We start from the raw sequence: 12,582 nt of genomic DNA on the forward strand, positions 1-12,582 counted from the left end.
TGTTTTAAACTGATAGTCATTCAAGTTCAATCCCATTCTAAAAGCTCTACATGTTTTACTCCCTCTTCCCCCATGTTTTATTGTTTGATGTCATATTTTACATCTTTATGTGTATCCCTTAACTATTTATCATAGTTATAGTTTATTTTATGACTTTTGTCTTTTAACCTTTATGCTAGCTTTATCAGTGGTTGACCACTAACTACCTTTACTATGTATTTGTTTTTACCAGTGAGATTTTAAAATTTATTTTCTTATTTTTCGTTGTGTCCTTTTCTTTTTCACCTAAAGAAGACCTTTTACTATTTTTCTTTTTTAAGTCATGCTTAGTGGTGATGAACTCTTTTAGTTTTTGCTTGTCTGAGAAACTCTTTATCTCTCCTTCAATTCTGAATAATAACCTTGCTGGGTAGAGGATCCTTGATTGTAGGTTTTTTATTTCAGCCCTTTATATATATTATGCCACTACCTTATAGCCTGCAAAGTTTCTGCTGAAGATCAGCTGATAGCCTCAAAGGTGTTCTCTTTTATGTGACTCTATTTCTCTTGCTGCCTTTAAAATTCTTTATCTTTAATTTTTGCCACTTTAATTATGATATGTCTTGACATGGTTCTCTTTGGGTTCCTCTTATTTGGGACTCTGTGCTTCCTGGACTTGGACATGTGTTAGTTTCCCCAGGTTAGGTTTTCAGCCATTAGTTCCTCAAATAAACTTTCTGCCCCTTTCTCTTTCTTTTATCCTTCTGGAACTCCCTGTAATGTGAATAGTAGTACATTTGATGTTGTTCCAGAGGTCCCTTAAATTATCCTCATTAATTTTTTTTTTTTTTTGCTATTCTGATTTGGTGATTTCCACTATTCTCTTTTCCAGGTCACTTATGTGTTCTTCTGTATCACCTAATCTGCTTTGATTCCCTCTAGAGTATTTTTCATTTCAGTTATTGTATTGTTCAGCTCTGATTGGTCTTTTTTATACTTTCTAATTCTTTGTTGAAGTTCTCACTGTGTTCCTTTATTCTTTTCCTGAGTTTCATGAGTATTTTTATGACCATTTCTTTGAACTCTTTACCAGGTAAATTACTTATCTCCATTCCATTAGGGTCATCTTGTTCTTTCATTTGGAACATACTCTTCTGTAGTCTCATTTTGTTTGAATTTCTCTGTCTCTATGAAATTAGACTATCCCAGTCTTGAAGGCATGTCCTTGTATAGGAGTGTCCCTAAGCAGTCTACATGTAGCTGGTAGTTTTGGTGGGAGTGCTGGAGCTGAAACAAGCATGGACTGAAGCTTTTTCTGGGGTACCTAGGGCTGCTGTCTTGGCAGGTGCAGACTAGAGCCAGGGGGCTAGTGCCAGAGCCTTGTGCTTCTTCTGGAACATGCACAAAGCTTTTCCCTTATGTTTATTTTTACCCGTTGTGTTTTTTTAAATTATCTAAAATGCTTTTTTTTTAAATCTCATTTTCTCTTGTTGCTAGTATATAGGAATAAGCATCATTAAAAATAATCTACCTATGTCCATCAATCTTGATGTATTTTCTTAGTAATTCTCACACATTGCCTGTGTTTCCTCTTATGATATCTATATGAATAATTATAAATTATTGAATAATAATTGTTTAGTTTCTTTCTTATCAATGTTTATCCACTTAAACCTTATTTTCCCCATCTTACTGTGATGGCTTGTATCTCCAGGGCTAAGTGGATGACAAGTGATGATGACAGAAACAATCCACTCTTGATTTTAAAGGGGGTGCTTCTAATGATTCATTATTAACTACGTTTTTTTTTAGTTTTTATGTAGATCCTCTTTATTGGGTAATGAAATTCTCTTCCTGCTTTTATAAAAGTTTTATATTAACTGGTATAGAATTTTACTGAATTCTTTTCTTGCCTATATGGTTATCTGAATGTTGTTTAATCTGTTTATGTGTTGCATAACATCTTCTATTGTTAAAATATTCTTTCATTCATGGAACAAATCCAACTTGCATTACCCCTTTTTGTTTCAATTCTGTTCATAAGTGAGTTTTGCTAAAGTTTCCTTTTTATACTGTGATATTGGTAAGAAGGTTATACTATCCTAAAAAAAGATAAAACATGGTATTTCTTTTTTCTTTGGTAGAGCTTGTGAAGTTTGTAACAATCTTTTCCTATATTGTTCAGTAGAATTCATCTGTAATACAGTCTGAGATACTTTTGATTACCTGGGTAGATTTTCAACTACCAATATAATTTCTTTAATGATTTAGGACTGTTTATGTTTTCTTTTTCTTCTTGAGGTAGTTACACTAAGTACATATTTGTAGGAAATTGTCCATTTTACTTAGTTTATTAAACACATTGGTTTGATGATAAAATGATTATTATTATGTCTTCTTCTGACTTTATGGCTCCGTAGTTGGTGCTTATATAATTTATTTGTCCCTCTTTTATTTTTTATTGGTCTTTTCTGGGGAAATGTATCCATTGGTCTCTTCTCATGCTAAGAGTGATGAATAGATTCATATTCAAATACTTGATCCAAAGAAAACATTGGATTTGACTAATGCTCTTCTGCAAACAAACCCAAAGTTTTTTAATGACAAACATATTGAGCATACTTTGGGAGGGGTGGGTGTTAAACTCAAGACTTTTGAGAAGTTGCCAATTCTGGTTATGAGTAGTACTGCTTTGCTCTCATACATTGCCCAGGTTTTTTTTGTTTTCGATGTTGTTAACAATCAATTAAAAAAGGAAAAGGCATATTCAAAAATAAAGAATTAAGTTCAAAGTGTATAGCGAAGCAGTGAACAGATTTGTTTATTCATTCATTTATTCAACAAGTATTTATTAGACACATGTGCCAAGTAAAATCTTAGGCATACCACATTACTAGGCATTGCCATTTTCCTGGCCTAGAATGCACATTGCCCTGTGATTTGAAATGTGCTATTTCTAAAAATCCAAGAAAAACATAGAGTATTCCTAAGGGCCAAGATCAGCAATAGGAAGAAAACACTGAATCAAACAGTTGATAAAAACTAAAACACTGGGCTTCCATTCTACCTGTCTTCAACCTAAGTCCTTGTGACCAAAGTGTATTTGGGTATGTTTCTCTCCTGGTGCTATTGTTTATGTCAGATTGATGTCACCCAGTGAGAGGTTCATTTGCTTCATACCATTTATATTGCTGGTGAAATCTGAATAGTATATATATTTCTTTAACTGAGTTTTTTTTTTAACTGAGTTTTTTTTTTTATTATATCACTGTCATTTCTAATATATTCTGAGAGAGATGTGGTTACATAGTTATGTCCACTCACATAAGGAAAACCATTTTGGTTTTGATGATACATAGTTTACAATGTTATTGCCAAAATTTAAGAGTCAATAGCCATTTATATGAGAACCATTTTACAATTTTCAGTTTTGACCTGTTGCAAATTGCTTTCCCAGGGTATAGTGTTTGGCATTCTTGTTGTCCTTTGGTGGACTATAGATATTAATTCTCATTCTCTATTATATAAATAAAATTATCTGAACATGCTTTGAAGGCAATTCTCATTTCACTGCCCATCTAAATTTGCCTTTAATATTTTTTTATGTGACTTCAGGCATTTTACAACTGAGTTGTTTTCAATCTAATGTCCTTCCCAACACAACTGAGTAACTCAAATGTTTTCATTAGTAAGTAAGATACCTTATCAATGATATGTTTGGAGGTGGGGAATGATATGAATTTTATAAAAATCCCCAAAGAAGTTTATTCACAAAGATTATCATAAAAATTTGAGTGTTGGCTATATGTTAAACACAATCCCAGCTACTGAAGATATAGTACTGAGCAGGATGGTTATTGCTGTCTTGGGATTGTATGGTGAACTTTTATCGGGTAATAGGATAGGAGTTACCGTGGATTTAATACAGGTGCTCATGGAGCATGGAGGAGGTGCATAGAGCCCAAACTTGGAGACTAGAGAAGGCTTCCTGGAATAAATTATCTCTACACTGAGACCTGAGTAACAACAGTTAGCTAGATGAAGAGATGTCAAGGTTGTGGACTGGAGGTTGGGCATTTTAAGAAGCAAAAAGCAAACAAACAAAAAAACCATGTGGAATGAGCTGGGGTTATATGGAACAGAGCAAGTTTAGTAAATTCAGTATTCACCAGCTGTACTAGAATGTGTACCGGATGAATTGAAGCAATTTTAGGACATGGGTCTGTCCCTCTTTGTTTTGTCATTTCCTTCATATATACTGTATATACATTTCCTTATATACTTAATAGTGTGTGAATTAATTTGTACACCACCCTTTATAGCTTTTACCTGCTGAGGCTCCAAAATCAAATGAATAAAAATGGCAAAAGGGGGTATTCAGAGAACAGTGGTGACTATTAGTAGTCCGTCTGGTGAAAAGAGCACCGAATTTAGTATAAGAAAACCTCATTTTCTCTGGCTCAGAATAACATTCCCCATTCTACAGAAGTCACAGATGCCAGCAGCTCTGGAGTTAAACATATCAAAGCCCTGTCATCAGAGAGAAACTTTCTTGGCTTAAGCCCAAAGAATCTTGAGAAGAGACCCTTTGGCCCAGATTGCGTCAGAGGTCCTCCTTGGACCAATCACTTGTGGCCACTGTGAATGTCGTCTGCTATTATTGACTCCGCTTGAGTCTTGTCCCTACTCTTGGGCCAATCGGCTGTTGTCAGGAGTATGGATTTACTTAAGACTTGGAAGTTCTCACAGGAGGCTTATGAATGAAGTGGAAGGCAAGACATTTTCCAGGATGAAGAAAAGTCCTCAGCAACCAAAATATATCTACTACACTAACAGTTATTATTAAAAAGTCACTTAATTTCTCTGAATCCCAATTGTCTTATCTCAAAAAGGGTATGAATTGGCTATTGCTATGGATTTGTATCAGATGAGATATTTATAAAGTGTTATAAATGATAAAGTTCTATAAAGTTCTATAAAGTTCTAAAATGTTGCTTTGATTAGTACCATGACTTTGCTGAGCACTAGAACACTAGTGAGCACTAGAATCTACCTCTCAAGATCTTTAATTTGTGAAAGTAGAATGAGTTTCCTCTATTTCCTGTGGTTATGGACCAAGAAAACAAACAAACAAAAATCTTCCTTTTATTGATGCGTTATTAGGTAACAAGAATTATGGTAGGAGCTTTGTATATATTATCTTTAATTTTCACTACAGTCATATTAAGTAGATATTCTAACCAAGTGCATTGTAAATTGAGAAGGGTAAGTAGATTAAGTTCCTATAATTAATAAGCATCAGAGAGCAGATTTAAATCCAGGTCTCAGAAATTCCAAAGATAAGGAATGAATGGCAGGGATTTTAAAGAGTCATTTCAACTCATTGTATGAATGAATATATTATAATAATTTATTTTTATTGTTCATCTTTACAATTCAATTATTATTATGGTTGTGTTATTTCTTAACTAGTATTCTTTTAAAAATTAAAATAATATTTTACTCTTTTGTTTCTATTTGGTGATCTAGTGATTGTATTCAAAACCCTATATTTTACAAAGACATAAGAATTTCATATGATGGATTTGCCAAGAGGTGCTCTACTAGTTGGGAAATTAAAAATTTAATCCAAATGGAAAGCTTGATGTTTGTAAATAACTGCAAGGAGAGAGGGATAAGTAATCGCAGTTTGTCCAGAAACAGTATAATAGCCTCCAGGATGGTTTCTGGAAAATTCTCAATAGCAGGTCAACATTTTTGGTCTCAATAGTGGAAAGTACAAGTAATAAGCAATTATGAGAATTTCTGGATTCTGACCAGCTGAACAGAATACACCCTCCATTCTTTTAAATTTTTTATCGAAAAGGAGGAGGTACCTGGCCTATCTAAGCATGTATGATTAATTTGGTGGAATTGTGTTGTAAACATAAATATTAGTCTTCTAATTATCTTTGTAAGGCAAAATTTTTCCATCAGATAGCAAATACCAAAAAACAAGTCTTCTACTTTTATGTTTCTGAATATAATGAAGTGTAATAAATCCCAAATTACATCCAAAGCAATGAGTGAGCCAGCTGTGTGATAGTTCTTATTACTAGGATATTTTATGACCCTTTCAAGTATATCTGAAAACCCATAGGGCAGAGTCCACTCTTCATGAAGCCTCTTCAGTGTCTCAACATTGTTACTGTTTACCTCTTGACTTCCAGAAAGTTTCTGTGCTATGCCTTTCTTTTTGACTTGACTTTAGGTCTCTCCTCTGTTAGTCTGATGCATATACTTAATGGTTCTCTTTCAAAGAGTATTATTTCTTTTAATGTTTAAGCTCCTTTGTGAATTAATCCAAACTTGTGGCTTCACATAGTCATCTAGGAATCACAAAATTATTTATATACCTGAGAGAACAATTCCATCCACAACACATTATCACATCATTTACTCAGAAAGTATTTTGATTTCTTTGGACATGGCTTCTTGAGAGTGAGTTATCCTTTCATGTACCAAAAAAGTCTCAGGTACATATAGCTTTCTTATTTGAAAATACTTTTCAACCATGGCATCCTGTGATGGTGGAAGAGAATGTTTTACTATTTCTATTTTGCAGATGGTAGAACTAAAATTTTGAGGAATGATATTAGACAATGTCACATGGCAGATTGGGAAGTAACACTAAGATCTTCTGGCTTTTAGTTCAGAATATTTTCTGTAATCTCTTTAGACATGACTTTCATCTCTATTGTATTATTTTGTTCTTAACATAATATGGCATGCAGACAGGAACATATTTGGTCCCCTACTAGTTTACTGATGAGAATATTGAGTCTCAGAGGAATTTTTCCCCAAGGTTACACAATGAGGAGTTTACTTCCCAGTCCAAGTTCACTTCCTGGCTTCCAGGTTGCTGGCTTTCCAACTTTTAATAAGTCCTATATGGCTTATTTTAAAATTCTACAATCTCTTGGTTTTTAAAAAAGTTGTCTTTATTTTCTTGACTTCTATTTATAATATTTTAAAATATGTTATTTTATTAAACTAATGAAGTAATACTTTATGTAGAGTTTCAGTCTGAACTCTCAAGGGAACCTGACCTGCTCTCAGAGTACTAACTGCAGCAAAAAGCTTTTTCAAAAATATTATTTAGGTAACACTGGATTATAACGTCATATAAGTTTCATGTATACACATCATATTTTGATTTTGCTGCATGCACTACAGCATGCTTACCACCAAAGGTTAGTTTCTATCCGTTACCCTAGAGTTGACTCACTTTGCCCATATTGCTTGCTCCAGCCGTCCTCCTCCTTCCCCGCTGGTAACCACTACTCTATTCTCTGTGTCTATATGTTTGTTTGGGGTTTTTTTTGCTATTTATTTACTTTCCACATGAGTGAAATTATACAGTATTTGTCTTTCGTGATCTGACTTATTTCACTTAGTATAATGCCCTCAAGGTCGTCCATCCATGTGTGTGTGTGTGTGTGTGTGTGTGTGTGTATATATATATATATATATATATATATATATTCACACATACACATATACACACCACATCTTCTTTATCCATCCATCTATTGATGTGTACTTAGGCTGTTTCCATACCTTGCAAATAATGCAATGAACATAGGGATGCATATATCTTCTTGCATTAGTGTTTTCATTTTGGATAAATACCCAAAAGTAGGCTAGCTGGATCTATTCTTAATTTTTTGAGGAATTTCTATACTGTTTTCCTTAGTGGCTACACGAATTTACCTTCCCATCAACAGGGTATGAGTGTTCCCTTTTCTCCATGTCCTCTCCAACACTTGTTATTTCTTGCCTACTTAAAAATAGCCATTCTAATTGGCGTGATACCTCATTGTGCTTTTGATTTGCATTTCCCTAATGCTTAGTGATGGTGAACATCTTTTCATGTGCCCGTTGGCCATCTGTATGTCTTGTTTGTAAACAAGTCTGTTCATGTCCTCTGCGCATTTTTTAGTTGGGTTGTTTGGGGTTTGGTTTTTTTTTGGTGGTTGTTGTTGAGTTTTTTAAGTTCTTTATATATTTTGGATATTAATCCCTTATTGGATATATGATTTGCAAATCTCTTCTCCCATTTTGTAGGTTGTCTTTTCATTTTGTTGCTGGTTTCCCTTGCTGTTCAGAAGCTTTTTAGTTTGATGTCCCACTTGTCTATTTTTGTTTTGTTTCCCTTGCTTGAAGAAACATATTCAGAAGGATATTACTAAGGTTAATGTCAACGATGCCCAGGTTTTCTTCTAGGAATTTATGGTTTCAGGTCTTACAATCAAGTCTTTAATCCATTTTGATTTGATTTTTGTGTATGTTGTGAGATGGCGGTCTAGTTTTATCTTTTTGCGTGTGACTTTTATTGAAGAGTTTATCCTTTCTCCAATGTATGTTTTTTGTTCCTTATTGTAAATTAATTATCCATATATGTATGGGTTTATTTCTGGGCTCTTAATTCTGTTCCATTGATCTGTATGTCTGTTCTGCCAGTATCATGATGTTTTATTATTATGGCTTTGTAATTTTTAGGATTACTTTGGCTATTTGGGGTTTTTGTGGTTCCATATAAACTTTAGGATTTTTTTCTTCTATATTTTGAAAAATATCATAGGGATTTTGATAGGAATTGTATCAAATATGAAGATTTTTGTAGGTAATATGGACATTTAAACAATGTTTCTTCTTCCAATCCATGAGAGTAAAATATCTTTTCTTTGTGTCCTCTTCAATTTCTTTCAACAATGTCTTACAGTTTTTAGTGTACAGGACTTTCACCTTCTTGGTTAAATTTATTGCTAGGTATTTTATTGTTTTTGTTGCAAAGCAAATAACCTTTTGATTGAGGCCAACATCTGTCTGTAGCCAATAAAATGAACATTTCTTATGTGATATGTGTGATTTAAAACTTTAAAAAAAATGGAAATTCTTTTCATCTAAGCCAAAATAAAAGTTCTTATGATTCTTTTCCTTGAAAACTAATTGACATTAATTTAAAACCATCATTATCTGTATCTTTCAGAACATCTGTTAATTTGCTAAATGTCCACTAAGAAGCAGTTCAAATTTATTACCAGGAAAATAAAGGTATATTTAAATTTTAAAAATATTAAATTAATAGGGGACTTCTCTGGTGGTCCAGTGGTTAGGAGTCTGCACTTTCACTGCAGGGGGTGCGGGTTCAAGCCCTGGTTGGGGAACTAAGATCCCATATACTGCTGTGCGGCCAAAATATGAAAACAATGTCCTAGCCCCAGTGTTATCCCTAAAAGTTCTATGACTTTGAGAAAGTTACTTCTCTTTTCACTGTGGTCCTGAATTAGTTTTCTTTTTTTTTTACATCTTTATTGGGGTATACTTGCTTTACAATGTTATGTTAGTTTCTGCTGTACAACAAAGTGAATCAGCTATGTGTATACATATATCCCCATATCCCCTACCTCTTGAGCCTCCCTCCTACCCTCCCTATCCCACCCCTCTAGGTCGCCACAAAGCACCAAGCTGATCTCCCTGTGCTATGCAGCAGCTTCCCACTAGCTATCTATTTTACATTTGGTAGTGTATATATGTCAATGCTACTTTCTCACTTTGTCCGATCTTCCCCCCACCCCCCATGTCCTCAAGTCCATTCTCTATGTCTGCGTCTTTATTCCAGCCGTGCCACTAGGTTCATCAGTACCATTTTTTTAGATTCCATAAATATGTGTTAGCATACAGTATTGGTTTTTCTTTTTCTGACTTCACTCTATATGACAGACTCTAGGTCCATCCACCTCATTACAAATAACTCAATTTCGTTCCTTTTTATGGCTGAGTAATATTCTATTGTATATATGTGCCACATCTTCTTTATCCATTCATCTGTTGATGGACATTTAGGTTGCTTCCATGTCCTGGCTATTGTAAATAATGCTGCAGTGAACATTGTGGTACACGTCTCTTTTTGAATTACGGTTTTGTCAGGGTATATGCTCAGTAGTGGGATTGCTGGGTCATATGGTAGTTCTGTTCTTAATTTTTTAAGGAACCTCCATAGTGTTCTCCATAGTGGCTGTATCAATTTACATTCCCACCAACAGTGCAGGAAGTATTAGTTTTCTCTTACTGCCATTACAAACTACCACAAACTTAGTGGTTTAAACACACAAATTTATTATCTTTTATTTCTGAAGGTTACGAATCTGATCCAGGTATCATTGGGCTAAAATCAAAGTGTTGACAAGGCTGTACTCATTTATGGAGACTCTAGTCAAGAATCTTGTTTCCTTGCTCATTCAACTCAGAATTTATTTCCTGGCAGTTGAAGGACTGAGGTCCCCGTTTCTTTGTTGGATGTTGGCTGGTGGTCATTCTGAGTTTCTAGATGCCAGCCTCATTCCTTGACATGTGGGCCCTTTTGTCTTCAAAGCTAGCAATGGCAGGTGGCTGTCTTTTTGTGCCTTCTTTCTTCTGCTTCTTTATCTGTCATCACATCTCTCTGACCACAGTTGGGAAAGATTTTTTACTATTTTTTTTTTGTGGTACACGGGCCTCTCACTGTTGTGGCCTCTCCCGTTGCGGAGCACAGGCTCCGGACGTACAGGCTCAGCGGCCATGGCTCACAGGCCCAGCCGTTCCGCGGCATGTGGGATCTTCCCGGACCGGGGCACGAACCCGTGTCCCCTGTATCGGCAGGCGGACTCTCAACCACTGCGCCACCAGGGAAGCACCAAGATTTTTTACTTTTAATAGTTATGTGATTAGATTAAGCCCACCTTGATAATCCAGAGTAATGTCCTCATCTCAAAGTCCCTAACTTTAATCATATCTGAAAAGCCCCTTTTGCTGTGTAAAGTAACAGTCACCAGTTCTGTGAATTAGGCGATAGACATTTTGGAGTCCATTTTTCTTTGTACCACAGGTCGCTTATGAGATTTTGTGACTCTTTCACTCAAGTTTAATTGCATTAAAAAATAACTTTCAGGGGGTGGGTAAGATGGGTGAATGTCATCAGTAGGTGTAAACTTCAAGCTATCAGTTCTAGGGATATAATTTACAGCATGATGACTATAGGTAACAATATTGTATTGTATATTCAAAAGTTGCTGAAAGAGTAGATCTTAATTAAAAATTTGCATCACACACACATATTCAAAATTTGTGACTACAAATTTGTGGTGATGGATGTTAACTAAACATGGTGGCAGTCATTTTGCAACATATACATATCTCAAATCATTATGTTGCAAACCCAAAATGAATACAATATTATATGTCAATTATTGCAGTTAGAATGTTTTAAAAATTTTTGTTAAAACATTAAAAACTCCTACTGTAGGTTATAAACGTATAGGGAAATTCTTTAAAATAGTAAATATTTAAATATTTTATCTAAATTATTGAAAACATCAGAAACATTGAGAATTAAAGGGCTTTATCTCTTTGTAGAGAAACTTCTCAAGAGTACTTTGAACAACGCTTCCCTTCTTTTCATCATATAAATAAGGAGCAAATATCTTAAAAAAAAACTTTCTGGAAAAACAAATTCTATCCCAGTTTATGCTAAGTATACTGTGAAATGACAAACCCGAAACAATTTAGTAACGAGTTTGATGTCCTTTATTAGGAGGAAAATAATCCGTGGATTGGGGGAGTGCAGTGCCTCATAAGCAGTAGAGCACTCCTCCCAAGGGATTTTGGGCAAGAGTAAATTGTAGAGACTGTTAGGGGCAGCAGTATGGTACAGGGCATGATTGGCAATGAGCTTGGGTGATCTCCTTAAAGGCTAGGTAGTTCTATTTTCTGGGGTGGGGTAAGCTAGCTAAAGCTGAGTTGGAAGATTCTGACTGGTGTTCACCTTCCTTGATAGTGAGGCATTTCCATAAGTGCAGGATGGCTTAAGTTTAGATTTGTGATGTGGGCTGGGTGACTGGGTCTGCCTCCATTTTGTAGGTCCCAATATACAAATTAAGTGTATCAATACCAAATAAAAGATTCATTTTTATTAATTCAGTCAATGCCATGAAAAAATTATACTCTTGGTTGTTAAGTGTCAAAAGACTGAAGGTCCTACTTTCAAGGTGTGAAACATAATCACATAAATATAAATCCACTAAAAGACAACATTAGCTTAAAAGAAAACGTTACAAAATAAAAAAATAAATTATTTGGTCTTTGTCCCTGGCTCCTGGCATAGAATTCCTAAAGCCCTTAGTCTCCAGATTAATGAGTGTCTTTTGTATGTTAATAAGATGTCCAGTGGCCCTTGGATAGCTTCAGGGTGGGTGCTAGTCACCAGAAAGACCAAAGTATAATTAGAGGGTGGAACCTGCAGCCCCATTCCCTGGCTTCTGTGTTTGCTTTAACCTATTATTCGTTCCCTAATCTATTTATTGACATTGATTGAGCTTTTTAATCTAACATATATAATTTCAATTATATTTTTTATACCTGTAAATTATAACCTCTTCAATTCTATCTGCTTATTTCTCATAGTTTTACTGTATATTTATCTTTGTAATTGCATTTTTCTTTTATAAATTTTATAAATTTCATACTTAGCTATTTTCTGTTATGTCAAACAGTTACAGTATCTACAGTTCTTTCCATTTAAAC

General features: G+C 34.7%; 1 long non-coding RNA gene across 4 annotated transcripts in view; it reads left to right on the forward strand.

Annotated features, from left to right (window-relative positions):
- The window catches only part of LOC141276926 (uncharacterized), a 242,375-nt gene that overhangs the window by 134,701 nt on the left and 95,092 nt on the right, over positions 1 to 12,582 (forward strand). The window lies entirely within an intron of this gene.

Source organism: Tursiops truncatus, chromosome 17 (assembly GCF_011762595.2).
Source record: "Tursiops truncatus isolate mTurTru1 chromosome 17, mTurTru1.mat.Y, whole genome shotgun sequence".
Lineage (NCBI taxonomy): Eukaryota > Metazoa > Chordata > Mammalia > Artiodactyla > Delphinidae > Tursiops > Tursiops truncatus.